General features: G+C 40.4%; 1 protein-coding gene across 33 annotated transcripts in view; it reads left to right on the forward strand.

Annotated features, from left to right (window-relative positions):
* EPB41L2 (erythrocyte membrane protein band 4.1 like 2) overlaps positions 1-26528 on the forward strand; it is a 225776-nt gene that overhangs the window by 51508 nt on the left and 147740 nt on the right. For 2 of the 33 annotated variants that reach the window (XM_032274774.1, XM_032274804.1), the window contains exon 1: positions 11245-11362. The exons of the other annotated variants lie outside the window; for them this stretch is intronic. The gene's annotated coding sequence lies outside the window, so the exon portion shown is untranslated. Of the gene's footprint in view, positions 1-11244; positions 11363-26528 lie in introns of those variants that run through there. 33 annotated transcript variants of the gene reach the window in all.

The raw sequence follows: 26528 nt of genomic DNA on the forward strand, positions 1-26528 counted from the left end.
GTTGAAATGAGCAACTTGTAGTGGTCTTTTATGCTTGATGCCTTTGCAGGTGCTTGGGAGTCTGTACTTCCTTTCTTCCCTCCATCCTTTATGAATGGCTCTCAGTTTTACCCTACTTCATCCTCTATTCTTTTGTTGTTTTGCATATGACTTTATGTAGATATTTCTCAGAATGGATTATAATTAGGCGCTTACTTCCTGTGTTCCTCACTAGGCTATGATGTCCTGGCACGGTGCTGATTACATAATAGCCAGTTCCTAATTTTTGAGTGAATGGATGATGGAGGAGAAGGAGAAGCAAACGTCTTAGCAGTCTTAACACTGAATAAGGGAAAATGGTTGGTAGGATGATGAAAAGTCAGGATGCTGAGGAGGGCGCCTGACTGAGGGTAGGAACTGTTACTTTAGCTTGATCATCTTGGTGCTGTGCACGTTCCTTTTTGATGTTGGAGGTCTGGATGAGTGAGGCTAAGAGGCCTGTGGTCTTGGCTGTATCTGCAGGTGCAAGAGGTGTTTATGTTTTTCATCTGAGGTTCTTCCAAGCTGAAGAAAGATCTGCCTCTTTGCTGGTATATGGATTTAAACACTCAAGTCTGAGTGTTTTTAAAAAATTAATATTTAATTCTAGCCAGGTGCAGTGGCTCACACCTGTGATTCCAGCACTTTGGGAGGCCAAGGCAGGCAGATCACTTGAGGTCAGGAGTTTGAGACCAGCCTGGCCAACATGGCAAAACCACATCTCTACAAAAAATATGAAAATTAGCTGGGCATGGTGGTGTGTACCCATAATCCCAGGTACATGGGAGGCTGAGACATGAGAATTGCTTGAACCCGGGAGGTGGAGGTTGCAGTGGGTCGATATGGTGCCACTGTACTCCAGCCTGGGTGACAGAGTGAAACTGAATCTCTGAAAAAAATTAATTAATTTTTTCTTTCTGTCAGGAAGAAAGGGGTTTCAAAGCAATAAAAATGGCCCTTGATGTCTTGCAATGATTGTACAATGACAACACTCTTGTAGCACCTGGAATTCTGGGCTGTGCTTCTTACTGTCTCTTTGGTCAGACATGCTTTCTTAGCCTTCACTTCTACTGGCCCTTGAATTTGAAGAAACATAGCTCCATTTTACCCTGGGGTTTATATGCTTATGTGCATTGGTGTTACCATTAGTGACTTGGGTTAGAATAAATAGTAACTCTGTAATGTGCATGTTTTATTTTTGTTGAATTATATGAAAGCATTTATTAGACACTTGAATTTAATCTGGGGATAATTGTGGGAAAAACTGTTTCTTTCAGCAAAAGGCCTACTAACAGAGTGTTGGTGCTTATCACTTGTGGCCATGTCATTGGACTTGTCCTTGGTAAATTAAACATGCCTGATTGCACAGATCTTGCATGGTTGAACAAATTATATTTGGACAATAAACTGTTATGCCCATCAGTGATTAGGGAGGCAGGACATAGTTGCATATGGACTACTTTGGTAAGAGAATTAAGAGAGAATACTACCAAACATTTTCATAAAAAGGGAGAAAACAAAAGCACTTTTTGAAAGTAGATTTTCTTGTATTCTTTAATGGTTATATGGCCTTAAACTTATTAATACTACTGAGGCAGATTTTCCTTTTCTTCTAAATGACTAGTGTGTTTTTTTTAGAAGGTGGTCACAGAGTTTGTTAAATAGAATGTTAGATTTTTCCTATTGGAGGATAGTAGTAGTTGGATTGTGGCTGAGAACCTGGGAACATCGAGTTACCAGTGTTATATTTTTTTGAGTCTGTAATTTTTTTGCTTTATGTACAGGTGTGAAATAAGTTTCTAGGAGCATGGGAGTGTGGGTTGAGTAGGGAATTCTCATAGGATTTCTGAGGAGTGCTAAGGGTCTGTGTATTAATCTGTTCTCATGCTGCTATGAACAAATAGCTGAGACTGGGTAATTTATAAGGAAAAGAGGTTTAATTGACTCACAGTTCCACATGGCTGGGGAGGCCTCGGGAAGCTTACAGTCATGGTGGAAGGCAGCTGTTCACAGGGCAGTAGGAGAGAGAGTGAGTGTCAACTGAAGGGGGAAGGCCATTATAAAACCATCAGATCTCATGAGAACTCACTCACTATCACAAGAACAGCATGGGGGAGCTGCCCCATGACCCTTATCTCTACCTGGCCCCACCCTTGACACATGGAAATTATTACAATTCAAGGTGAGATTTCAGTGGGAACACAGAACCAAACCATATAATTCCACTCTGGTCCCACCCATATCTCATGTCCACACATTTCAAAACACAATCATGTCCTTCCAGCAGTCCCTCAAAATCTTAACTCATTCCAGCATTAATTTTAAAAAGTCCAAGTCTAAAGTCTCATCTGAGACAAGGCAAGTCCCTTTGGCCTATGAGCCTGAAAATCAAAAGCAAGTTAGTTACTTCCTAGATATAATGAGGGTACAGGCATTGGGTATCATTCCCAATGGGAAAAATTGACCAAAACAAAGGGGCTGCAGGCCCAAAGCAAGACTGAAATCTAATAGGGCAGTAATTAAACCTTAAGGTTTCAAAACAGTCTCCTTTGACTCCATGTCTCACATCCAGATCATACTGATGCAAGAGGTGGGCTCCCATTGCCTTGAGCAGCTCCACTTTTATGGCTTTGCAGGGTACAGCCCCACTCCCAGCTGCATTCATGGGCTTGCATTGAGTGCCTGTGGCTTTTTCAGGCACATGGTGCAAGCTGTCAGTGAATCTACCATTCTGGGTTCTGGAGGATGGTGGCTGTCTTCTCACAGTTCTACTGGACAGTACCCCAGTGGGGACTTTGTGTAGGGCTCCACCTCTATATTTCCCTTCCGCACTGCCTTAGCCGAGGTTCTCCATCAGGGCTCCACTCCTGCAGCAGACTTCTGCCTGGACATCCAGGCATTTCCTCCAAAATCTAGGTGGAAGTTCCCAAACCTCAGCTTTTAACTTCTGCACACCCACAGGCTCATCACCATGTGGAAGCCATCAAGGCTTGGGGCTTGCATCTCTGAAGCAATGGCCCGAACTGTACCTTGGCCCCTTTTAGCCACCACAGCTGGAGCTAAAGCAGCTGGGACGCAGGGCACATGTACAGAGGCTGCACAGAGCAGGGGGATTCCTGGGCCCAGCCCACAAAACCATTTTTCCCTCCTAGGCCTCTGAGCCTGTGATGGGAAGTGGCTGCTGTAAAGGTCTCTGATATGCCCTGGAGATGTTTTCCACATTGTCTTGGTGATTAATATTTGGCTTCTTGTTGCTCTTGCAAATTTCTGCAGCCAGCTTGAATTTCTCCCCAGAAAATCAGTTTTTATTTTTTATTGCATTGTGAGGCTGCAAATTTTCCAAACTTTTATGCTCTGCTTTCCTTTTAAACATAAATTCCAATTTTAAACCATCTCTTAGTGAATACATAAAACTGAATGCTTTCAGAATAATCCAGGTCATGTTGTGAATGCTTTGCTCCCTGGAAATTTCTTCCACCAGATACCCTAAATAATCTCTCTTAAGTTCAAAGTTTCACAGATGTGTAGGGCACGGGCAAAATGTTACCAGTCTCTTTGCTAAAGCATAACAAGAGTGACTTTTACTCCAGTTCCCAGCATGTTCCTTGTCTCCATCTGAGACCACATCGGGTTGGACTTCATTGTCCATATCACTCTCAGCATTTTGGTCTGAGCCATTCAGCAAGTATCTAGGAGGTTCCAAACTTTCCCACATTTTCCTGTCATCTTCTGAGCCCTCCAAACTGTTCCAACCTCTGCCTGTTACTCATTTCCAAAGTTGCTTCCACATTTCAGGTATCTTTACAGCAGCACTTCACTTGCAGTACCAATTTACTGTATTACTGTGTTTTCATGCTGCTATGAATACCTGAGGCTGGGTAATTTTTAAACGAAAGAAGTTTAATTGACTCACAGTTCCACTTGGCTGGGAAGGCCTCAGGAAACAAAATTATGGTGGAAGACACCTCTTCAAAGGGCAGCAGGAGAGAGAATGAGTGTCGAGTGAAGGGGGAAGCCCCTTCCAAAACCATCATGTCTCGTGAGAACTCACTATCACAAGAACAGCATGCGGGAAACTGTCCACCAGCTCCTGCTGTTGACACAGAGGAATTATTACAATTCAAGGTGAGATCTGAGTTGGGACACAGAGCCAAACCATATCAATCTGCTTAAAGTTTGTGGCTGTGAATTTAAATTGAGAAAAGTTATTGTGACTGTTTTCATTTGGCTGCTTAGGTGCATGTCTGATAAGACCAGAGTTGAATGTAACCATAAAGAGGGTGAATGTGCTGGAGGTAGGGAGGGGCAAAGGAGTTAAGATGTGATGGAGGCCCATGGGATCCAAGCTGCTTAAGGAGGGGAGTGAAGACTAGGGCAGTGGGAGGGTGGGACGGGCACAGGCTCTTCATAGTTATAGAATTGCTGGAGTTAGGGTTCAAGAGGGATTGAGCTGGAAAGATAGTTATTCAGAGGCTGGGGTGCATGAAATTGAGATAATTGCAGAATAATAGGTCTAGGGCAGGATTTTTCAAAGCCTGATATTAGAGAGTCACGACAAGCATTTAAAAAAAATGAAGTAGAATAAACTTGAGAGTCAGGGCTTCATCTAAGTCATATAGAACTTTTAATGAATCTTTTTTTGTTTTAGACAGAGTCTCACTCTGTCACCCAGTCTGGAATTCGGTGGTGTGATATCAGCTTACTGCAGCCTCTACCTCCTGGGTTCAAGCAATTTTCCTGCCTCAGACTTCTGAGTAGCTGGAAATACAGGCACGTGCCACTAGCCCCTGCTAATTTTTTTTTTTTTTTTTTTTTTTTTGTATTTTTAGTAGACATAGGGTTTCGTTATGTTGTCTAGGCTGGTCTGTAACTCCTGACCTCAAATGATCCGCTTGCCTCGGCCCCCCCCAAGTGCTGGAATTACATGTGTGAGCCACTGTGCCTGGTCTTAAGTGAATTTAAAAAGAAGTTGGTTGGGCGCGGTGGGTCACGCCTGTAATCTCAGCACTTTGGGAGGCCAAGGCGGGCATATCACTTGAAGTCAGGAGTTCGAGACCAGCCTGGCCAACATGGTGAAACCTTGTCTCTATGAAAAAATACAAAAATTAGCTGGCTGTGTTGGTGGGTTCCTGTAATCCCAGCTACTCGGGAGGATGAGGCACGGGGATTGCTACTGGGAGGGAGGCAGAGGTTGCAGTGAGCCGAGATGAAGCCAGTGTACTTCAGTGTGGGTGACAGAGCGAGACTCCATCTCAAATACACACACACACACACACACACACACACACACACATACACACAAATAGAAATAGGGATTCCTCTTTGGGAAAGGAAAGAAAAAGGGAAAGGGAGGAAAGAGGTGCTCCTTTTTTTCTGGCTGAGGCATTCTGCTGTCTGGGAGAAGGCTTTCTGAGTAGAAGGGTTGGGGCTGGATTTAGCAGGAACTCCCCAAGCTTAGCCTTCAGTGTTGGTCAGAGTGATCATATTGTCATTTAAAATGGTTGTTTCCATTAAAATTGGGTGTGTTTACTATGTGTTTGTGAACTGCCTTGGGATGTAAATATTTCCCTCTGGGTCACAGTTTGAAAAATTTGAAAGCCAGTGCTTTGGGGTATGACCTTGGGAATGGGTAACTGAGATGGTGAGAACAGGATCACTGAGATTTGCCTTTTAAGTAGGAGCACACACACACACCTCTGCCCTGTGCCTTAGGGAAAGGAGCAGGAATATGGGTAATGACTAAAAACTGTTTAAATTTGGAATACATTATATATGTGAAGGCTTGGCTTGAGGTTCTGGCTCCCCACAACACCCCCCTTTCCACTGACTTTAAACCTTGTAGGGTGATGGGGAAAAGCATGACCCAGAGAGACTGGTTGAACTTTGGCTCCACACAATGATCTCCAGCTTCACTGTCAGACTTGGGGAAATAGATTAGACAGATGTCAAGGTCTGGGGCATTTCTAACATCTTCTGAGTGCGTGCCTGTAATCCCAGCTACTCAGGAGGCTGAGGCAGGAGAATTGCCTGAACCCAGGAGGCGGAGGTTGCGGTGAGCCGAGATCACGCCATTGCACTCCAGCCTGGGTAACGAGCGAAACTCCGCCCCCCACCCCCCCCCCCAAAAAAAAAGCTACACAGTGAGGAGAGGGGACTTTTGATGTGCTTTGGGTCATAGGGAGAGAGCTTTCTGGAACATGGTTATGTGGTTGCCTACAAAACACATCACCAGCAGTAGATAATTGAAAACTAATTTTTAGAGGGTTGTGAAGGTAAAAAAAAAACTGTGAAAGATCAAGTAAGCACCGTCTTGGGAATTGCAAGATAGGAGTTGCAGCTTCTTCCTTTTTCTGTTGTCTTGACTGCTTTAAATATATCTGTATTAGCATTGACGTCTGAGTGTGATTTTTGCCTTTGCCTTTGGAATGTAAGTAAAAATGGACAAACATATTTGGGCTTTTCTTATCCATCTCTTTATTGCTATGATTAGTAAAATCTTGATAGAAAGTTGCAAAGCTTTGTGTTACTTTCTAGACTGAATTTGAAAGGTAAAGAATCTAGTTTCTCTTTGTACAGGACTGTCTTGGACAGATATTGGCAGGGGGAAGCAGGAGGGCTACATTCGGTATCTCCTAAAAGGAACGGAAAGGTGACCAGGGAGTTGCATAGTGGGGTGATTTGGGCAGAGGCTTAGATTTCTGTAGCCCTTAACTCTTAGTCTGAGTTCACACCCCATCTCCTTTTCAGGGACCCTCTTTCTGGGTGGGCTCCTTGCTGGGGGGGGGGTAAAGATTCTGCATTGCACTGCTGGCATAAATGGAGGGTATACATCTTCCTCTGGAGAGCACACGTGTGCAAGTTGGAACTCCTTATCGCATGCTTTCCTTAGAAGTGTTGTTAGGAGTTGTGGTTTTCAAGTACTTTCAGATGTGTTAATAGATTAATTGAACTTCGGTAGGCTTAGAGAATGAATACTCCCTTTAATGACTGTTTCTGTAAAGAGAGAAAATAATAACAGTAGCTAACATTTATTGAGTGTTTATGTCAAGAAACTGTTATCCTACCTGCTTTGTTTTAGATTTCCTTAACCTCATTTTACAGATTGAGGATTGAAGCTTACACCCCCAGGTTCACTTTTGTCATTCTGGGTCGGTCGGTCTCACTCCCCCACTGTGCCCACCCCTTCTTCAATCAAGCCTTCACTCCATCTGGTGTTGGGGAGTATGTATAGTTCTTTCTTCAAGCTGGTGACTCAAAATCAGGCTTTTGGAATACAACCTATCATGAGTCAGGGACTGTCTATAGATAGGCAGGCAGAATGAGTCTGCCAGATATATTAAATAAAGGTTTAGAGCTGCTAAAGTTTGGCCTTCCGAGGGATCCCTGACAATATTTGATGCTGTGTTCTATAAAAAGTTTAAAGCTGTTAAGTTGTAAGTACAGGGCTTCCGAAGCAGAGCACAGTCGAATATGAGTGTGTTTTATGTTAAACAGTGCTGGGTGGGCCCAGAGATTCAAGCTGCAAGCTGCATTCCAGGGACAGTTCAGGCCCATGGCTGGTAATGACATCACCTCCACAGGTGCCAAATTATTTTCCTCTTTTTTCTGATATAGCCTGCTCAAGCTTTTTTTAAAAAAAAAAAGGAAAAAAAATGTTTAAGTATTGCTGGGAGATTCTGTTGTGAAAATAAGTATGAAATCCAATTCTGGGCGTGTGTGTAGAAGTAGGGAGATGACAATCTGATGGTTTTTGAAAACCATACAGTCCCAGAAATTCCAGTTTTAGGTTACTTGCGTTCAGTCACTCCCAAGAGGTTTTTGTGAGGAGGGGTGGGAGTGGAAGATGGGATTTTAGACTAGATGAGAGAAGTAGTAATGGAAAAACAAAGTTGTGGGTTTGCCCCTTCCATTTTCCCTCTGATTGAAGACTGGGCTTACAGTGTTTCTAAGGTAACTCTCATGTGCAGTGTATTTCGAAGAGGCCAAAGAGCTCTGATTCAAAACATCGAGCTTGGATTCAAGGGATTGGATCTTTTTATATGTTTATTAACTAGAATTGGAAATAGAGCAGCACAAATAATAAAATGAGAGCTGGCCTTATTTCCACTTTCACTGTTAATATTCTATTGTTTTTATCTTTGTACCCTACATTCATGGCTTATGGAATGAATGCTTAAGTCAACACATATTTTTGTGCATTTCACAAAGTGAGGTTTATATTCTGGTTTTGTTGTGATTTTTCACTGAATGTTATTTTGTGTACTCTGCAATGCCAAGTGATTTTTTTTTTTTTTGAGTTGGAGTTTTGTTGTTGTTACCCAGGCTGGAGTGCAGTGGCGTGATCTTGGCTCACTGCAACTTCCGCCTTCTGGTTTGAAGTGATTCTTCTACTGCAGCCTCCTGAGTAGCTGGGATTACAGGTGTCCACCACTATGCCCAGCTAATTTTTGTATTTTCCGTAGAGACAGCGTTTAACCATGTTGGCCAGGCTGGTCTCAAACTCCTGACCTCGTGATCCCAAACACTTGCTTCGGCCTTCCAAAGTGCTGGGATTACAGGCATGAGCCACTGCACCTTGCCGTGATTTTTTTTTTAAATGTAGAATTTTATAACTAGGTGACACTTAAAAGGAGATAACTAATCCCTCCTCCTTTAATTTTACTGATTAGGAAATTTAGTAAAGTGAAATAAAATGACTCCTTAAGCTGCTATTACTTTCATAGTTGGAATTAGAATTGGTTCCATCTATTCCAGAACATGTTTCGCTATACCATTCTGGCTGTTTTACATTATCTACTGGGGAAAATTTATAAAGTATTGTTTTCCTCTAGGATAACTTAAAAGATCATTGACCCAGAGGGTTAAATCCAGCTAACTGTAACTTTGAATGTTTAAAAAAAAGTGAGACGTAGAGACCACCCAAACATAGCTATTTAGTTAATTTGGCTCAACTGATTGGGAGAAGTTTGAAAACCATTGTGATGTGGCTGCATTGTTGCCATTTTAGGGTTATTTGATGTGAACCTCAAAGAAATAGAGGTTAAAAACGCATAGGCCTATCTGAAGTATTTCTCTTCTGCTATATGAAAACCAATAAATCCATTAAAGCTTTTTAAATGATTTTGCCAGAGCAACTGTCATTTCACACGCCAAATTCCTTTTACTCTGGAATGTATTGGCTTCAGTTTGCTGAATTCCCATAGGAATTTGTAGCTGTGTAATTCCTTTAGCAATTGCTAACACACAGTCTTATGGCCTTTGTTATAATGTCACCTTGAAACCCGTTTATTAATGTTAACTTTCCATGAGGTTGTCTGTGTTATTGGTCTAGGTTATGAGCTCCTCAGGGTCAAGGCTGTTGTTCTGCCGTTCGCCTTGTTTCTTCTTTCTTTTCTTCGCTTTCCCTTGACTCCATAGTGCTAGCAGAGTCTTGTAAGTTCTCAGTATTATTGCTATGACTTGTTAAAAGTGTTCTGAGTGCATTCGAGGATAATTTGAAGACAAGGTCTCTTCTCTCTGTGAGTTTATAGTTGTGCTGGCACTGATGATTGAAGGAATACCTCTGAAGAATAAACAAGTCTGGCATGATTGGCACACTTTCAGTCAACAGGTAAAGTTCTTTTTGAGGCAGTCATTATGGCTTCAGAGTCACCTTTGTTTCCATCTGACCTTAGTCTAAATCTAGAAAAATATATATATGATGGCTCAGGTGAATTTGGTGAGATGAGAAGGAATGACTGACAAATAGATGACGGAGAATCATTAGTTTTGCTTGGAAAAATTCTTCCACAGAGATCTTTAGAATATTAAATTTGGCATCCTAAAGACTTACTGACGATTTTGTGCATTTCTTGGCCTTCTTTCTTTATTATTATTATTATTTTTTGAGATGAAGTTTCGCTCTTGTTACCCAGGCTGGAGTGCAATGACGTGATCTCGGCTCACCGCAACCTCCGCCTCCTGGGTTCAGGCAATTCTCCTGCCTCAACCTCCTGAGTAGCTGTGATTACAGGCACACGCCACCATGCCAGACGGGTGGATCACTAGGTCAAGAGATCGAGACCATCTTGGCTTGCTTTATTTTGAGGGAAAAAGTGAAGCTGGCGTGGGGGCAATGGAGAAATTTAGTTTTGAAAGTCTCAGGACAGCAGGGAAAAAAAAGGAAGTAACTTTGTTGCCAGGATCTAATTATAGGTAGGGAAAGAGGGAAAGGAAGAAAGAATGGAAAGAGATCAAGAAATACGTGGGATAAACAGCCAAATATTAGGGTGGGGACTAAATCTGAATGTCATTTTGCAAAGTTGATTATACTTTTGGTTCTTTTCCAGAAGGTTTTCAAATGCATGGGGTGGGTGGGGAAGCTCCAGTAGAGATGACAACTTAAGTGTTGGAGAAAGATGACAGAAACTAGCTTGAGTGGCTAGAGTAAGAAGAAACAGAACTAAAAAAAAGAATTCTTTTTTTCTGCGGGCACTCTGCACTTCTTATAATGCTGTACTTAACTTGTTCTCTAGTGTTACACCAAAAAGTTTGTTCAGTGTAATATAAAGAATCTCTGTTTTGACTGACTGCTTGCTTGCACATGCCTGCTCACACTTACACACTCTTTCTTGTTCTTTCTTTCCCTTTCATACACATACACTCTCTCTCTCTCTCTCTCTCTCTCTCTCTCTCAGGTGCTTGCCTCAGAGTAGGCACTGGAGCTCTCCCTGTCCCTTAACTTGTTCACCATGGAAGTGTTAGGACATAGGTGTGACTGATTCCATGAGCTTCGTGGAAAAGCAGCCACACCGCTTTATAGTCTAAGCACACTTGAGTGATAGTGTGTACGCACACATGTACGCCTTCTTCTCAAAAAGGAGAAGTGTATAGTTGTGATATACTTGACAGAAAGTTTCTTGTGTTGCTAGAGCGGGATCTCATTTCTCTTGGGTAGTCTTTGTTTGTTATTCATTATATTTAAGTAATAATGGAGCTGCATTCTCTCCAGATCATTTGGAATCATTTTTCATCTGTTTTTGCTTGGTTCTGAAACAAAGAGTAAAATAATTTGGGAATTAATTTCATGATTGGAAAAGCAGCTCTGCTTCCTAAAGATATTTGTGTTTACCTTTGGGCTCTATTATCAGTCTCATTATTTCCTGACCCAGGGCTGGGCTGCCTCTGACTTAAGCGCTAGGACTGGATTGTGTCAGCACTATACTTAAGGTGTTTATCCTAATCCAGGCGTCCTTGGATTGCACGGTGCCAGCAAGAGAGGTGGTAGCAGTGATCACAGCCCTGGCTGCAGGTGTGAGTTCTGAGGAAATCTATGATTTACCCAGTGAATTTATTACTGATAAATGTGAGTTGATGTTTTCCTTGGGATCTCTGTTGTGGGGCAAGTGTTATTTCTGTTATATACAGTGTTATTCTCCCCAAATGGAAGGAATAGCTGTGAATTCTGTTTCATAGGGTGCTATTAACTGGTTGATATATGGTATAGATTTGGATTTTTGGTAGTTGGGTTGGTCAGATTTCCTGGAAGACAGCTTGTATTTTTCTTCCTAAAAGTTATGTGTAACCATTACAAATTATATTTGAGGGGTTGCAGAAGAAAAACGTAATAGTGGACTTCTTGTCTTATGCCTCAGTTGTGAGCTTTCCTGGATAGGCAGCCTTCACTTTTCCAGCCATTCCGTATTCCTATTTTCTGCTGTGATTTTAGTACTAACTTGATCAGTGAGGAAGATCCTCCTTACCCCAGTCTTGTAAATGTTATACACAGATGAGAGATTTTAGTGATGCCTGTATTAAAAAAAAAAAAAAAAAAGCCATGATTCCACATCTTTATACTCTGTTTACCTCTATAGGAAATTGGAAGGTCACAGTCAGAGGTACATTGGGAAGACAAAGATAAAAAGAGGAAAGTATTTTTGGTAAAAATGAACCCCATTTGAGAAAACACTGAGGGATAAATTCATTCAGGAACACGAGCTTATCACCTAATTGATCTCAGCTCATTGCCTGGTTGATTTAACATGTTTATGCAAATGAGAAATAACCGGCAAATATTTTTTACCGGGAGGTTAGATTTCTACCTTTGCTCAGGATATTCTAAAAAACTGATCTTTCAGTCAATTAGCTCAGTCTAAAATTTCTTTGATTCTCTAATATCTGCAAAATAAAGGGTTGGCTAAGTTATTTTCTTGTGTCCCTTCCAGATCTAAAATTAATAGGATTCAAGAGGATTGTATATCCCTCAATTAATTTTAGCATGTATTCTAGAGACATTTCTAGTTTCTTCTTGCTTTCTTACAATTGGTTATCTTTTTGAAACTAGTGACCCAGTAGGCCAATCTTAATCCATGAGAAGTAATCATGCAGGGTGAAGATAGTAAATACCGTGCTTCCCACATTTTCTTAATATGAATCTTAAGAGACAGCATGAAATTTCTTACTGTAAATGTGCCAAAATAATATTTGTTGTAATAGAATGCTATTTGACCTAATATTATAATAACTTTGTTGAATCATGAAGGTGATTTTCTTCGATAATATAAGAGTATAATGCCTAGAATGGTTTGAAAACTTAGGTGACTTAGGTATACTGGATTTTTCTTCTTATTATTTCTCTCTGCCCAAGATATATTAAGTAGAACTTTGTGCAAAAGGGTATATTTGGTTGCTGTGGTGCATACGGAGATAAGTAAGACAGACTTGTTTGCTAAGGTGGGTAAGATTGGTGCATTGGGCCCAGAGTATAGGAAGGTGCTGAGCTCTGAAAGAGGGGTAGGAGACGCTGTGGGATCTGGGAGAGAGAAGAACAGCATTGAGCCAGGGTAGGCAGGGAAGTCTGGCAAAGCCATAGCCTGGTAACTAGACTCTATGGTGGTGGTGATTATGGGCATTCTACTTGGGTGGTGTCTTTTGAGAAGTGGCTTGATGATTGAGCCTGGAGACAGTGGCTTTTACCTCCAGAATGATAGCATTCATCCTGGGCAGAACTGAGTAGAAAGGCTGGAAAGGAGAGTCAGGCCAGAGGGTGGAGGATTCTATTCCAGGTAGAAGAATTGCTTGCTGGGTTTACTTTCTCTACTCAGTAAAGTCACTGAGATTTCCCGCACAGATGAATGATGTGATCAGACCTGGAGTTTAGGAAGATAGTTGGTTAACAGTGTTCTGGGATTCATAGTAGGATTAACAGTTTATGAAACAAATAGTCATAGGGAGAAAAATTTACCTGTTGGTAACTTATTTACTGGTTTTATTTACTCTAATCAGAGTCTACTGTTTGTAACTATGACTGAAGTTTTTTTTCACAATACAGAGGCCATCAAATAGTTTTTTAGAGTACTGTCCACTGAAGATAACTAAGCACATAAACCTCAGATAAAGTGAGGAATAATCAGTTTATATCCTGATTATCATCTTTCTCCATCCAATGTATTCAGATATGATATTTATTTTGTAATTAATCCTAACTCTCATCATTCCTTCTCTTTGTTTTTTTTTCATAAGATATTTCTTAAGCTACTCTCTTAACAGTGTTTTGAAAGTGTTACTTGGTTGATCATGCGTGGGTATATCCCAATCTCCCTACACCCCCAGCTAATTAAGCAACCAGCTCCATTTTTGTATGGTGTTATAGGAAAGTTCTTACTTTATTTTTTAAAAGAATTTGTCCTTAATCCATATGAAAGTTATTTGATGTTGATAGTCTTAGAATTCAAAGTATCTTGGAAAGAAAGTAAAAGTCTCATAGCTAGTAAGTGAAGGAGTTGGAATTGAAACTCAGATCTGCCTGTTGGCTAAGCTATGTTATATCCCTAAGCCTCAATTTCCTTACCTGTAAAATGCAGTCATTGGTAGTACATTTCTCATAAGGTGGTCATGAGAAATTAAATGAAATGATACATGTAGATTACTTATCATAATACTGTTATTGTTTGTTTAGAAACTACTTTAACAAGATGCAGTGCTTGTGAATCCAAAATTAATTCTGATAAGTAATTTTATTTTTTGATTTTTTTAGTTATAATTTTGTTTGCAATTACTCGATTTTTAAAACATTAGGTGCTCTCATATACAGTAATGAGTGAAACTTGTGTCCTCAATAGTTTCTTTTAATTCTTCCCTACAGACTGTCATTCTCCATGCTTAGCTCTGTTTTGTGTTAATTTTCACTGCCTTTCCCCCCCTGAAATGCAATAGTCCTGTAGTGTCCTACTGGAAACATTGTTCTCTTTGTTAGGGCTAAAGAAGTGCCTTTGTCACTCCTTTGAGACATTCTGCAGATGCCATTTTGCCGTCCTGAAAAATATGTCCCTGTCCGCCTTGTGCTCTGTTTAATTGTTCGTGTATTGTGCTTGATATTTTAATGAAGTCATAGAGAAAATTTGACAGTAATACTTGTCATATAACAAAGAAAGGCTCTTTTTTGATTTAATGTAGATATGTGTTCCCTGATCCCTTGGTAGCTCTGTGTGGTCTGAAAGTAGATCCTCCCCTGCTCTTAGATGTGACCTCAGATGGTTGATGCTTTTCGACTACTTCATAGGAAACTGTTAAAACAACTTCTGAGCAGGAACTCTTAAGTCTTTTGTTGATGTGTATTGCTTTTTAAAGACCTCTTAATTTACATGATCTTAATAGCATTTTAAGTGGCTAGTACACTCTCTAATTTGCTAAGTGGCTTTAATCCTTGTATTAAGAACTAGGGGAAAAATCTGCTGGGAAATTGCTGTGATAAATCCAGGAAATTCCTTTCATTCTTTTAAAACCAGTTAAAATCTAACTTAAAGAAAAGTCCTCTGATGTAACAGTGTCTGAAAGCTTCTTGGAGTCCAGTGGTTTCTTGTATATAGTGCCAAGCTCAAAGAGGAATTGTATGAATGTACCTCTGTGTTTTTGGTAAATTTATACCACATGGCACAGTACCAGTTTATTATAATTTTGCTGGGACTTAGTCATCCTATTTTGTACTGCCCTTAAAACTGTTAAGGAGGAGTATAGAATTAAAGGGAGAAAATCCTGTTTTTAAAAATGTCAATGGACTTTATTTAAATTATTGAAAATTATAACACATGTTCAGTGCAGAAAACTTGGTAACAGAAAAATGCAAATAAAGCAAAATTTCCAGGTGCCTACATTTCAGGAATAATTTACCTTTACCATTTTAGTTGAATATTTCCAGTCTCTTGTCTTTGAATATTTCACATAGGTTAAAACGACAGCATTATACTTTTACATTTGGTTGTTTTCCCTTGGCAAAATAGGGTGATGAGTCGCCATAAATTCTTAAGGTAGTAGAACTTAAATTTGGAAGTATTAATCTGTTGGGCAATCATTCATTCATTAGATGGACTCATTTGAAAGTCCACAGTTTGTAGACAGTGTGTACATTTATTGCCTACAGAATATGTTGTCAGAAAGAGATAGGCTAGTCATTTCGGATGTTTTCCAGGATCATATAAGTGTAACAAGTCTGTATGATAACTCTTAAGAAGGCTTTGAAGCAAGTAAACATCTGATCACAAAAGCCCTGACCTGTCCTGGAGAGCCGGCTCACTGGTTTCCAACAAGAGCTGATTCTGTGCTGGCCTGACTCCTGTCATCTGGGGCAGAGGTACACAGAGGTTCCAGTATTTGTTTATGTCTGGGCATTGGTTGGGATTGTGTTATAGAATGATTCCAAGCTCTTGGTCATGCCATTGCATCTGTTTCTTTTAAAGATAAATATACAATTGGTACAGGAGAGATCTTGTCACAGTAAACTTTATGGCAGAAACAAACTCTTTATATGGATGTTCTTTTGAAACTAAGGGGTCTAAGTGAGAGGAAACCCTCCAAGGAGACTCAAATACTGGGGCCAGTCCCTCTTCACAGAAGAGACAAAGTGTGTCTGGCTCCCTTATTACTCTGAAGTCTGATGGGAAGAATATTTTACTTTTGATATACAGAGATAATAAAGCAGGAAAAACAAATTTCCTTATCTTATAGCTGTGCTGTCGAATTTACGTGTTCCAATATGGTTAACCTGGAATTTTAGGGGCAATGGGAGGAGCTAGAAAGGGATTGGAAAAGAGGATATGACAGAGTTCCAAATTATGGCTGAACTCAGACTGCTTGAACAGAAGTAGTCTAGAGTGAGGTTGACCATAGGAGGAGGAAGGGATCAGGCAGATTGTGACAAGGGGGAAGTTAGGTGTAGCAGCTAAGTTAATTTTTATGAGTGCTACATTTCACCTTTTTGGTCCAATATATAGTATGGACTATGAACCCTGAATATCTGAGACAGGTCTCAGTCAGTTTAGAAAGTTTGTTTTGCCAAGGTTAAAGACGTACACTCATGACACAGCCTCAGGAAGTCCTGACAACATGTGCCCATGGTGGTCAGAGCACAGTTTGGTTTTATACATTTTATCTTATTTTATTATCATTTTTGAAACAGAGTCTCACTCCAGCCCAGGCTGGAATGCAGTGATGCAGTCTCGGCTCACTGCAACCTCTACCTCCCGGGTTCAAGCAATTCTTCTGCCTCAGCCTCCCAGGTAGCTGGGATTATTACGCCACTATGCCTGGCAAATTTTTGTGTTTTTTAGTAGAGATGGGGTTTCACCAAGTTGGCCAGGCTGGACTCGAATTCCTGACATCAGGTGATCTACCTGCCTCGGCCTACCAAAGTGCTGGGGTTACAGGAGTGAGCCACTGTGCCTGGCCTGTTTTATATATTTTAGAGAGACTTAAGACATCAGTCAACATATATAAGGTGAACATAGGTTGAGTCTGGAAAGGCGGAACAACTCGAAGTGGGGAGGGGCATTCCTGGTCATAGGTAGAGAAGAGACAAATGGTTGTATTCTTTTGAGTTTTTGATTAGCCTCTCCAAAGAAGGCAATCTGATATGCATTTTTCTCAGAGCAGATGTGTGACTTTGAAAAGATTGAGAGTCAGCTTTGCCCTAAGCAGTTCCCACCTTGACTTTTTCTTTCGGCTTAGTGACTGGGGGCCCCAAGATTCATTTTTTTTTTCACAGTAAATACACTTTTCTATATGTTTAAGTGCAATATATAAACATGTATATCCTTTCAGTGAATGTAGTCGTAGATACATTCTTGTCTGTCATAGTCAGCTTTTATAGGTACAACTGCACACACAGTCCTTCTGTCACCTGGGGCAGACCGTACAAAGTCCGGTTGACCTGTTGCATCTGGAAGCCCTGTGTTTTCTCATAGAATGCAGTCTGCAGGTGCTGTTCATTCCTCTGGTTCCGTTTCTATCCAGCCCATGTGTTAGTGGTGAGCCCAGCATTACGTTTCCCCCAGGATTTGCTCTGCCCTGCCCTCTCCTGTTGCATAGTCCTTTCCCATTCTGTAGGTCATCAGTTGTGTGGCTCATGGGTGGATGATCAGGTAATTGCGGACAATGATTGTTTTGGGTCTCAGCTTGTCCCTGAAGTGTGATTTCTGATCAGATCTAACTGCCCCTCGTTCCGTCCACTGGGAGGATTTCCTTCATGCGCTAAGTTAAACCTCAGGGTCATCTTGGAAAAGGTGCTACATTACTCTTAGCCCATTTTAGTCTGACTTTCAAATCCTTGGCATCCTGCTGACTCTGCCAGTGGATTTTGCGGGAGTGGTAGAGACTCCCTGCTGGGTTGGTTTGCCATCTACTAGATGTCTCCTTCACAGCCTTATGATTTGTGAATGTGTGTACCATAAACTCACAAATAACTTTATAACATTTCTCCCAACCCCAAGTTTTATTCCTGGTGTACTGTGGCTTAAAATCAGTAACAGAGCTACTGTTAGGTTTGGTCAGTCATATGCTGCTTATTTTTAACTTTGTATCGGGAAGCTTGAGTTGGTGTTTTAAAAATTTTTTTCAAGTGTAGATACGGGAAGTGGAGAGTCTATACAGATGAGAGTCAGCATTAGCAAAGAAACGGAAGCATGAAGATTCATTTCATGTTGAGGAGGCTGTGGTGTAGCCGGAGTTCAGGGGTATAAGCAGAAGACAGGCTGCAAAGCTGGGTTGCAGCCAGCCCGTGCAAACCCAGGAGGTTATTCTGAAGAGTCTTGTCTTCACCTTGTAGACCCTTTGGGATCCACTAGAAACCTTGTCTAAAATTATTATGTTTTGAAAGAAGAGACAATTATAAGTGTCTGTGTTTTAGAAATATTATATGCTATTTTTCCTAGAGAATTACCTTATTTCCCTGGGCCAAGGAAGCCTCATTTCATATTTTTTAATCTATAGCTGCTAGATGTCATTTCCAGGTCCTGTAATGATCTTGTATTTTTCTCTGTGTAACACCTGATGTTATGTATATATACAAAAATGTATATATACATTTTTGGGGTATTTATTGTAAAAGTGACTAGGATCAAATATTTAACTGTGATGGTGAATTTCATTGTTACCAATTAAGTTTATTGTACTTACCACTGTAAAATAACATAAAGATTGGGAATACTGATTTAAGGAGCTATCTTTGATATTTGTTTTTCCTTATTATGAAATAAATTTGTGCCCTGTCTTACTGTGTGCCAGGCTAGGGATTCAAAGGTGAGTAAGAAGACTGAACTGCTATGTTTACAGTAAGACAGACTGAAACTAATAATTCAAATTGGGGCCAGATGCAGTGGCACACGTCTATAATTCCAGACTTTGGGAGGCCTAGGAAGGATGACAGAGGTCAAGAGATCGAGACCATCTTGGCTAACATGGTAAAACCCTGTCTCTGCTAAAAATGCAAAAATTATCTGGGCATGGTGGCATGTGCCTGTAGTTCCAGCTGCTTGGGAGGCTGAGGCAGGAGAATCGCTTGAACCTGCGAGGTGTACGTTGCAGTGAGCCGAGATTGCACTACTGCACTCCAGCCTGGTGACGGAGCGAGACTCTGTCTCAAAAAAAATTCGAATTGGTAATTTCAGTAGTAGAAATACATACAGAGAAAGGACACAAGGTGAGTCCCCATGGAGAGAGAGGAAAGGATGAGGATTGATGGCTGTACTCAGTTCATTTTTTGTTTGTTTTACTGGGGTTTGGTTTGTAACTATACATCACTTAGTGAATTAGGTGCAATTATTGATTAACTCATAAAATGTTGCATTAACTACTTACTAGAAGCCTACTGTGTTAGGCTGAGGTGGGTATGGATGTAAGATTGCTGGCTTTCCCCTAGGAATCCAATTGCTTGAGTGACAGCCAGTCATCAGCAATTTAGTGGTAAAGGGAAGGATGTTGGTGATAGGAATTTGCCCAGCAAAACTGTGGATACATAAACTTTTCATACTGAACCATTTTGCTTAACATTTAACGGAATCTTACCATATATCAAATGTGTGAGAGTGAGAATCCTTTTGCAAATCACCCTCTTATAGTTAATCAAGAAGTGTGTTGAGTCAATGAGTGTATCTTTTGTATAAGAATAGATTTTTACAAGTTAGTATTAACTCAACATTTGTATTATTCGCTACTGGCTGTCCCGCCATAGAAAGATTTTATTTCTTTCTTTCATTTATTTTTCTCCCCCAATTGAAACTTCCAGGAAGTATCACTGTCCTAGGATTTCTGTCCAAGTACTTTTCTGAAGCCAACAGGTGGGTGTATGTTTAGATCCAAGAGAAACAAATTATAACCATGGATGTGAACTTTTCACAGTCTTCTCAAAATAAAAGCTTGAAAAAATATTTTTTATACTTTTCTTCTACAATGACCAAATCTCTTTCTGAAGAGGCCAAGACAACATGTTAAGCATATATGTATCTTCATGTTGTGGACACCTTTCCTAATAATTAGCAGAACACCTCCAAATGTTTATTGAGCATTTTTGGCCATGGTTTTAAACTTTAAAAACCAGTACAAAGACGTAGCTATATCAAGTCCAACAGAGCTTAAAGTTAAACAAAATAAAGAAGTAGATACGTGATGGAGTTCAAATAATATTGGGCATTGCTGATTTAATGAATGTGTTTTGAGTGTCAAGTAACAAAAATACTGTAGGATTAGATTTATAAGGGGACTCCAAGTAAAATATGGATGCCTAATAGTAAGAGCTTTCTATTGTATCAAACATGAATTAGACATGTTGAAAGCCTCTTAAATTTATTAAATAAGAATATGATTGGGAAAGGGTAAAGTCTCTATGAACTGTAAAGCCCCTGTAAATACCACACTGATTTCTTAAGCTACTTGCCCCCCATATGACTACCGTTATGTTTTGTGTGTGTGGAAGAGGACACAGCTGTGAGGGTACACATTACTAACCTGGTAGATGGGGAAAGTGGAAATCAGGTAGAAAAGGAGTACGACAGCCCAAAATTGACGTATTTTAGGTTCAGAGCTGCTGGTGCTTCCAAGTCATGGAGTTGAATCAAGATCGTACTGTATGGTAACAAAAATTTACCTGTATAATTAATAAGGTTATAAGCACCTTTAGAACATTTAATTATATGCCCTCAGCATAGTATACCAACCACACTCATTTGTATTATTATGAGATCTTTGTCTAGACTTTACAGACTTTTCCTTCACTTTTGCACTAAACAAAGCACTTTATTTTTGCTGTTTAGGGCTATGTCTTTATTTTACCATTCAAGTTAATTCTGCATATCACAATTTACTTCTTCATACTATCTCTCTTTTTCCCTATTTTTATCTTTAAAGGAGGTTTCTTATACATAGACTGCAATTGATTCTTGCTTTTTAAATCAATCTGACAATCTCTGCCTTTTAATTCATTTCTTGAGACCACTTACATTTAATTATTGATATATTTGGGTACTTGCTATATGTTTATATGTTTCTCTCATCAAGTCTTTTTCTCTTTTAGAGTCTTCCTCTAGATATATTTTTCTCTGACTTTATTTTGTCCCCACTATTGGCTTTTTATTTTATTTTTATTTTTGGAGACAGAGTTTTGCTTTGTTGCCCAGTCCCGAGTGCAACGGTGCAACCTTGGTTCACTGCAGCCTCTCCCTCCCCGGTTCCAGAAATTCTCCTGCCTCAGCCCCCTAAGTAGCTGGACTTGCAAGCCCTCACCACCACACTCAGCTAATTTTTGTATTTTCAGTAAAGGCAGGGCTTCGCCATTTTAGCCAGGCTGGTCTCAAACTCCTGACTTCAGGTGATCTGCCTGCCTTGGTTTTCCAAAATGCAGGGATTAGAGGTGTGAGCCACCACACGTGGCCAATTCACTACCGGCATTTATTGGTTATATGTCTTTATGTTGTTGTTACCCAGTCTAAATTGAACTCATTAACTTGCCTCCAAAAGCGACTGCTCCTTCCTTGTTAACTATTTCATTGAATGGGTTGCTGTCCCATTTCTAATTGTTCTTTCTTTAGCTTTCCCTCTCTCTCTTTTATTCCCTAGTGTCTTTGGCCATGTGTCTTCTTACTATTCTACTAATTGAATATTTCTTGAATTTATCCACTTTATTCCACTGACACTTTCCCTATTCAGATACTGTAACTTGCACAAAGATGAGCTCACTCAGGGCCTAGTTTTAATTTTGATAACCAAAGAAATATAGATCCCAACATTGACAAATAATTGAAAAACCATTTAAGTTTTTACTGTGGTCTCTAAAATAGCCAAACTTAAGAAAAATTCTCTTCATCAACTTACCTTTTTTCATTCTTCATCACTGTATAGAGCAGACCTGAAACTCTCTCCCTTAAACCAGTTCCTCTCCCACTAAATATCAACTCTCTTGCAGTTCTTTTAGCAGCTATTCTTTTTTCTTTTTCTTTTTTTTTTTGAGATGGAGTTTTGTTCTTGTTGCCCAGCTGGAGTGCAATGGCAGATCTTGACTCACTGGAACTTCTGCTGCTTCTGCTAATTCTCCTGCTTCAGCCTCCTGAGTAGCTGGGATGACATGCTTCTCCCACCACATCTGCCTAATTTTTGTAATTTTAATAGAGATGGTGTTTCACCATGTTGGCCAGGCTGGTCTCGAACTGCTAACCTTGGGTGATCCACCTACCTTGGCCTCCCAAAGTGCTGGGATTATAGGCATGAGCCACTGTGCCTGGCTCTTTTTTTTTTTTTTTTTCTTCTCTTTAGCTCATTCCATAATAAATCAGTCAATCTGTGTTCAAAATTGAAATTATAAAGGCATACTTCTCTTTGGGGGAGAGAGAGCATAGGCTATGACTACCTATTTGTCAACCTTATATTTTATTTTAAACATTATACAGCCTTGTGGAGCTTACAGCGGGATAGGGGAGAAAGGCAAACGAGAGTCAATTGGAGTTCAGAAGAGTCTGTATTTAGGTATGTGTACCTAAGGTAGTTATCACATCTGTATCCACAATTATCTGGCATTTAATGAGTTACCAATAGTTATTTGCTGAATGAGTGAATGATCAATGAACGATCTGATACTGGACTCCCTGTCCTTCATTCTTTTTTTTTTTGTTTGTTTTTCAGACGGAGTCTCATTCTGTCCCCCAGGCTAGAGTGTGGTGGCATGATCTTGGCTCACTGCAACCTCTGCCTCCCGGGTTGAAGCAATTCTCCCACCACAGCCTCCTCAGTAGCTGGGAAAACAGGCATGTGCCACCATGCCCAGCTAATTTTTGTATATTTAGTAAGACGGGGTGTCACCATGTTGGTCAGGCTGGTCACAAACTCCTTACCAGGTGATCTGCCTGCCTTGGCCTCCCAAAGTACTGGCATTATAGGCATGAGTCACCACACCCAGTCTCCTGTTCTTTATTCTTAGCACATAACTTGCCTGTTGAGCTGGTTTGTAGCTAGTGTTGTAGCGGGTAGGTTAGTTGCCACTGAGATTTTCCTCCAAATATTTAGACACATGTAGGTGACTGTACCTTCTTAAGAAGGTAGACTTGGTCCACCACATTTAGTTCTTAGAGCACCTTGGGTGTGATTCTTGTTTGCAGACTCTGATGTATTTCTAGTCCCTTTGGATCCCCTGCTATAGTCTCCCCCACCACATTCAGGAAAGCCTGGCTTTAAGGTGCTTTCTCTATTTTTGTATGACTAAAACTTTTTGGAAATAGTCACTTGTTTGGAAAAAAGTTTTAAGATTAATACTAGTAGTAATTGATAAGATCAGGTTATTCTCTAATACCTCTGGGGTGACTCCTAAGTTACCATCTTTACTCTTGATTTCTGTAATCTTCTCTAGGAACTGAGGTGTTACATCACTTCAAACTCAGGATGCGTGAAAGGTGTAGAGCCTTGCAGTCTTCCAGTCTTATGGGCTTGATTCTTGGCATTATTTTTTAGAGATTCTTTTTTATCTGCTATTTAGACTTCAACTCCTATAGATTATTTTCTCTAAAATGCGTTTAATACCTATTCTTTGATTTTATGTCTGCTACTTCCACCTGAGCCTATTTATTTATTTGTTTATTATTTATTTATTTTTGAGACAGGGTCTTGCTCTGTCACTCGGGCTGGAGTACAGTAGCCCAATCAGGGCTCACTGCAGCTTCAACCTCCTGGTGCAAGCAGTTTTTCCACCTCAGCCTCCCAAGTAGCTGGGACCACAGACATGCACTACCCACACTCAGCTAATTTTTAATTTCTTTTTGTAGAGACAGGGGTCTCACCATATTTCCCTGGCTGGCCTTCAAACCCTGGGCTCAAGCAGTCCTCCTGCCTAGGCCTCCCAAAATATTGGGATTACAGGTGTGAGCCACTGCATGTAGCCCACCTGAGCCTATTTATGTTTCTGTCTGCTTTTTCCCTGCATCTACTGACTACCCTTCCTGATTCTAGATGCCCAAATGTATCTTCTCAGAACATTTATTTATTTGTTTGTTTGCTTGTTTGTTTGATGGAGTCTTCTCCGTTGTCCAGACTGGAGTGTAATCATGCGATCTCAACTTACTGCAACCTCTGCCTGCTGGGTTCGAGGGATTCTCCTGTCTCAGCCTCCTGAGTAGCTGTGATTACAGGTGCCTGCCACCATACCTGGCTAATTTTTGTGTTTTTAGTAGAGATGGGGTTTCACCATGTTGGCCAAGCTGGTCTTGAACTCCTGACCTCAAGTGATCTGCCCACCTTGGCCTCCCAAACTGCTGGGATTACAGGCATGAGCCACCATGCCTGGCCCTCAGAACAATATTTAGTGTTCATCTTGCTTGGCTGCAGTAGGCTCAGGAGATTGGAACCCATATATACTGCTGGAGAGACTGTAAAATAGAGCAGTCACAATGTAAAGTAGTCTGGCGTTTCCTCAAAAACTAAACACAGAGTAGTAATTTGATCCAGCAGTTCTGCTCATAAGTATATACCCAACAGAAATGAAAACATATGACCACACAATAAATTGTACACAGATGTTCATAGCAGCTATTCATGCTAGCCAAAAAGCAGATACAACGCAAATATCTATCAATTGATGAATGTGTAAACACAATGTGCTATAGCCATAGAATTTAATATTATTGGGGCATAGAAATGAAGGAAGTACTGATATGTTACAACATGTATGAGCCTTGAAAGTGTAAGTGAAAGAAACCAGACACAAAAGGCCACATATAAGAATCCATTTATGTAAAATGTCCAGGAAAGGGAAATCTATAGAAACAGGAAGTAGATTAGTGATTGCTGGGGGTAATATGGTGTGACAGCTAGAGTAAGAGGCTTCCTTTTTCTTTAATGAGATCAAAGTCATATAACATAAAATTTATCATTTTACCCATTTTAAAATATACAGTTGTGGTTTTTATTACATTTGAAATGTTCAACCATTACTACTATCTCAGAACAGTTTTTTATCTTTTCCTGGAGAAATCCTGTACCTCTTAAGTAGTCACTTTCCATTCCTCACTTTCTCTAGAACCTTCTGAATCTGCTGCATCATTTTACATTCCTTCCAGCAGTGGATAAGGATTCTAATTCTCCAAATCCTTGCCAACGCTTATTTTTTTCTTTTTCATTTTTTAAACATTGCAATCCTAGTGGGTTTGAAGCAGTATCTGAATGCGATTTGGATTTCCGTTCTCTAGTAACTAATGATGTGTAATAACTTTTCATGTTATGATTGGCCACTTGTATATCTTCCTGGCAGAAATATTATTTCTAGTTTATTGAGTATTTTTATTGTGAAAAGGATGTTGGCTTTTTTCAAATGCTTTTTCTGTGTCTATTGAGGTGATCATGGGGGTTCCCTGCTTCATTTCTATTAATATTATTTGTTGGTTAATTTTCTTTTGTTGAACTACTCTGTAGTTCTGGAGTAAATCCTAGTTGGCCACGATATGAGATCCTTTTAATATCCTGCTGGATTTGGTTTGCCAGTATTTTCTCAAAGATTTTTTTGCCTGTATATGTATAGGGATGTTGGTCTGTAGTTTACTTTTCTTGTGGTGGTTTCGTTTGGCTTCCTAATAGAATTCCATAGAATGAATTAGGAAGGTTTCTTTTGGGGGATGATAAATATGGTTTAAAATTGCTTGTGGTGCTGGTTGTACAACTCTATGACTAAACTCAAAACCATTTAATTGTACACCTAAAATAGGTGAGTTGTATATCTCCAAGCTGCTACCAAAAAAGTAAAACAAAACAAAAATATCTTCAGGGAGCTTCTCACCTATATTCTTTAGCCCAAAGTTCTTCTGTTCTCCAAAGCCCTCAACAGCCTTTCCAGCTATCATATTTCAGCATTACCTCTGATTTATCTTCGTACGTAATTCTGATCCAGTGACAGTGGTAATTTCACTGCCCGGCTCACCAACTCCTACACCCCAATGACACAGGATTCTTTTCTTGGACACTTTGCAAGCCAGGGACCTCCAGCTGATGACATCCCATCTGGACCTGGCTTGGCCATGCCACCTGCTGCAGGAGATGGCCTGTCCACTTGGCCCTCCCAGGGCGATGCTGACTTGTGTACTGGTTCCCAAGTTCTTGTCCTGCAACTGGTTCCTGAGTTCTTGTCCTGCACCCAAGAAGAATGAGAATACACTGACAGTCAAAGAATGAGCAAGGCAGGGAGTTTTACTGAGTGAGAAAAACAGCTTTCAGCAGAGAGGAGATGTGAGGGTGGTCCTACTACCAGAAGATGGGAAAGTCCCCCCAAATGTGGCTGAGTCTGGGGCTTTTGTGGGCTCAGAGTCAGGGAGGGGCAGGTTATGGGTAGTACTAGAAAAAATAACATTGAATTGGTTAAAAACCATTGTTCAGAAAGAAACAATCGGGAAGGGATAGGTAAACAGAAGAACAGAAGATCTCACTCTGGGTTGCACATTTCATTCAGAACCAGCAGTCCTGGTCTTTCAGCCTTTAAGCTAGGTATTTTGGCTTGAAGGTGGGGAAGGTGGGGGTTCATCAGGGACCTGCCCCTGTATACCTAGACATTTGGCTGCCTCCTGTTACTGTCACCATCTTCAAGAGCATGTTGTCCAGTCTGCGTCTTCACCCTGCCTTGGAACTGTTCCCATCTCTCTTGAATGTTCCTGTTCCTTTTCCCTACCAATGGCAGTTCATTCTCCTTTTCAGCATTTTAGTCAAGTCTTCTATTCACCATTCTAGCCTACAGAAATCTC

The sequence above is a fragment of the Sapajus apella genome, unplaced genomic scaffold (assembly GCF_009761245.1).
Source record: "Sapajus apella isolate SASKATOON/1434 unplaced genomic scaffold, GSC_monkey_1.0 scaffold6, whole genome shotgun sequence".
NCBI lineage: Eukaryota > Metazoa > Chordata > Mammalia > Primates > Cebidae > Sapajus > Sapajus apella.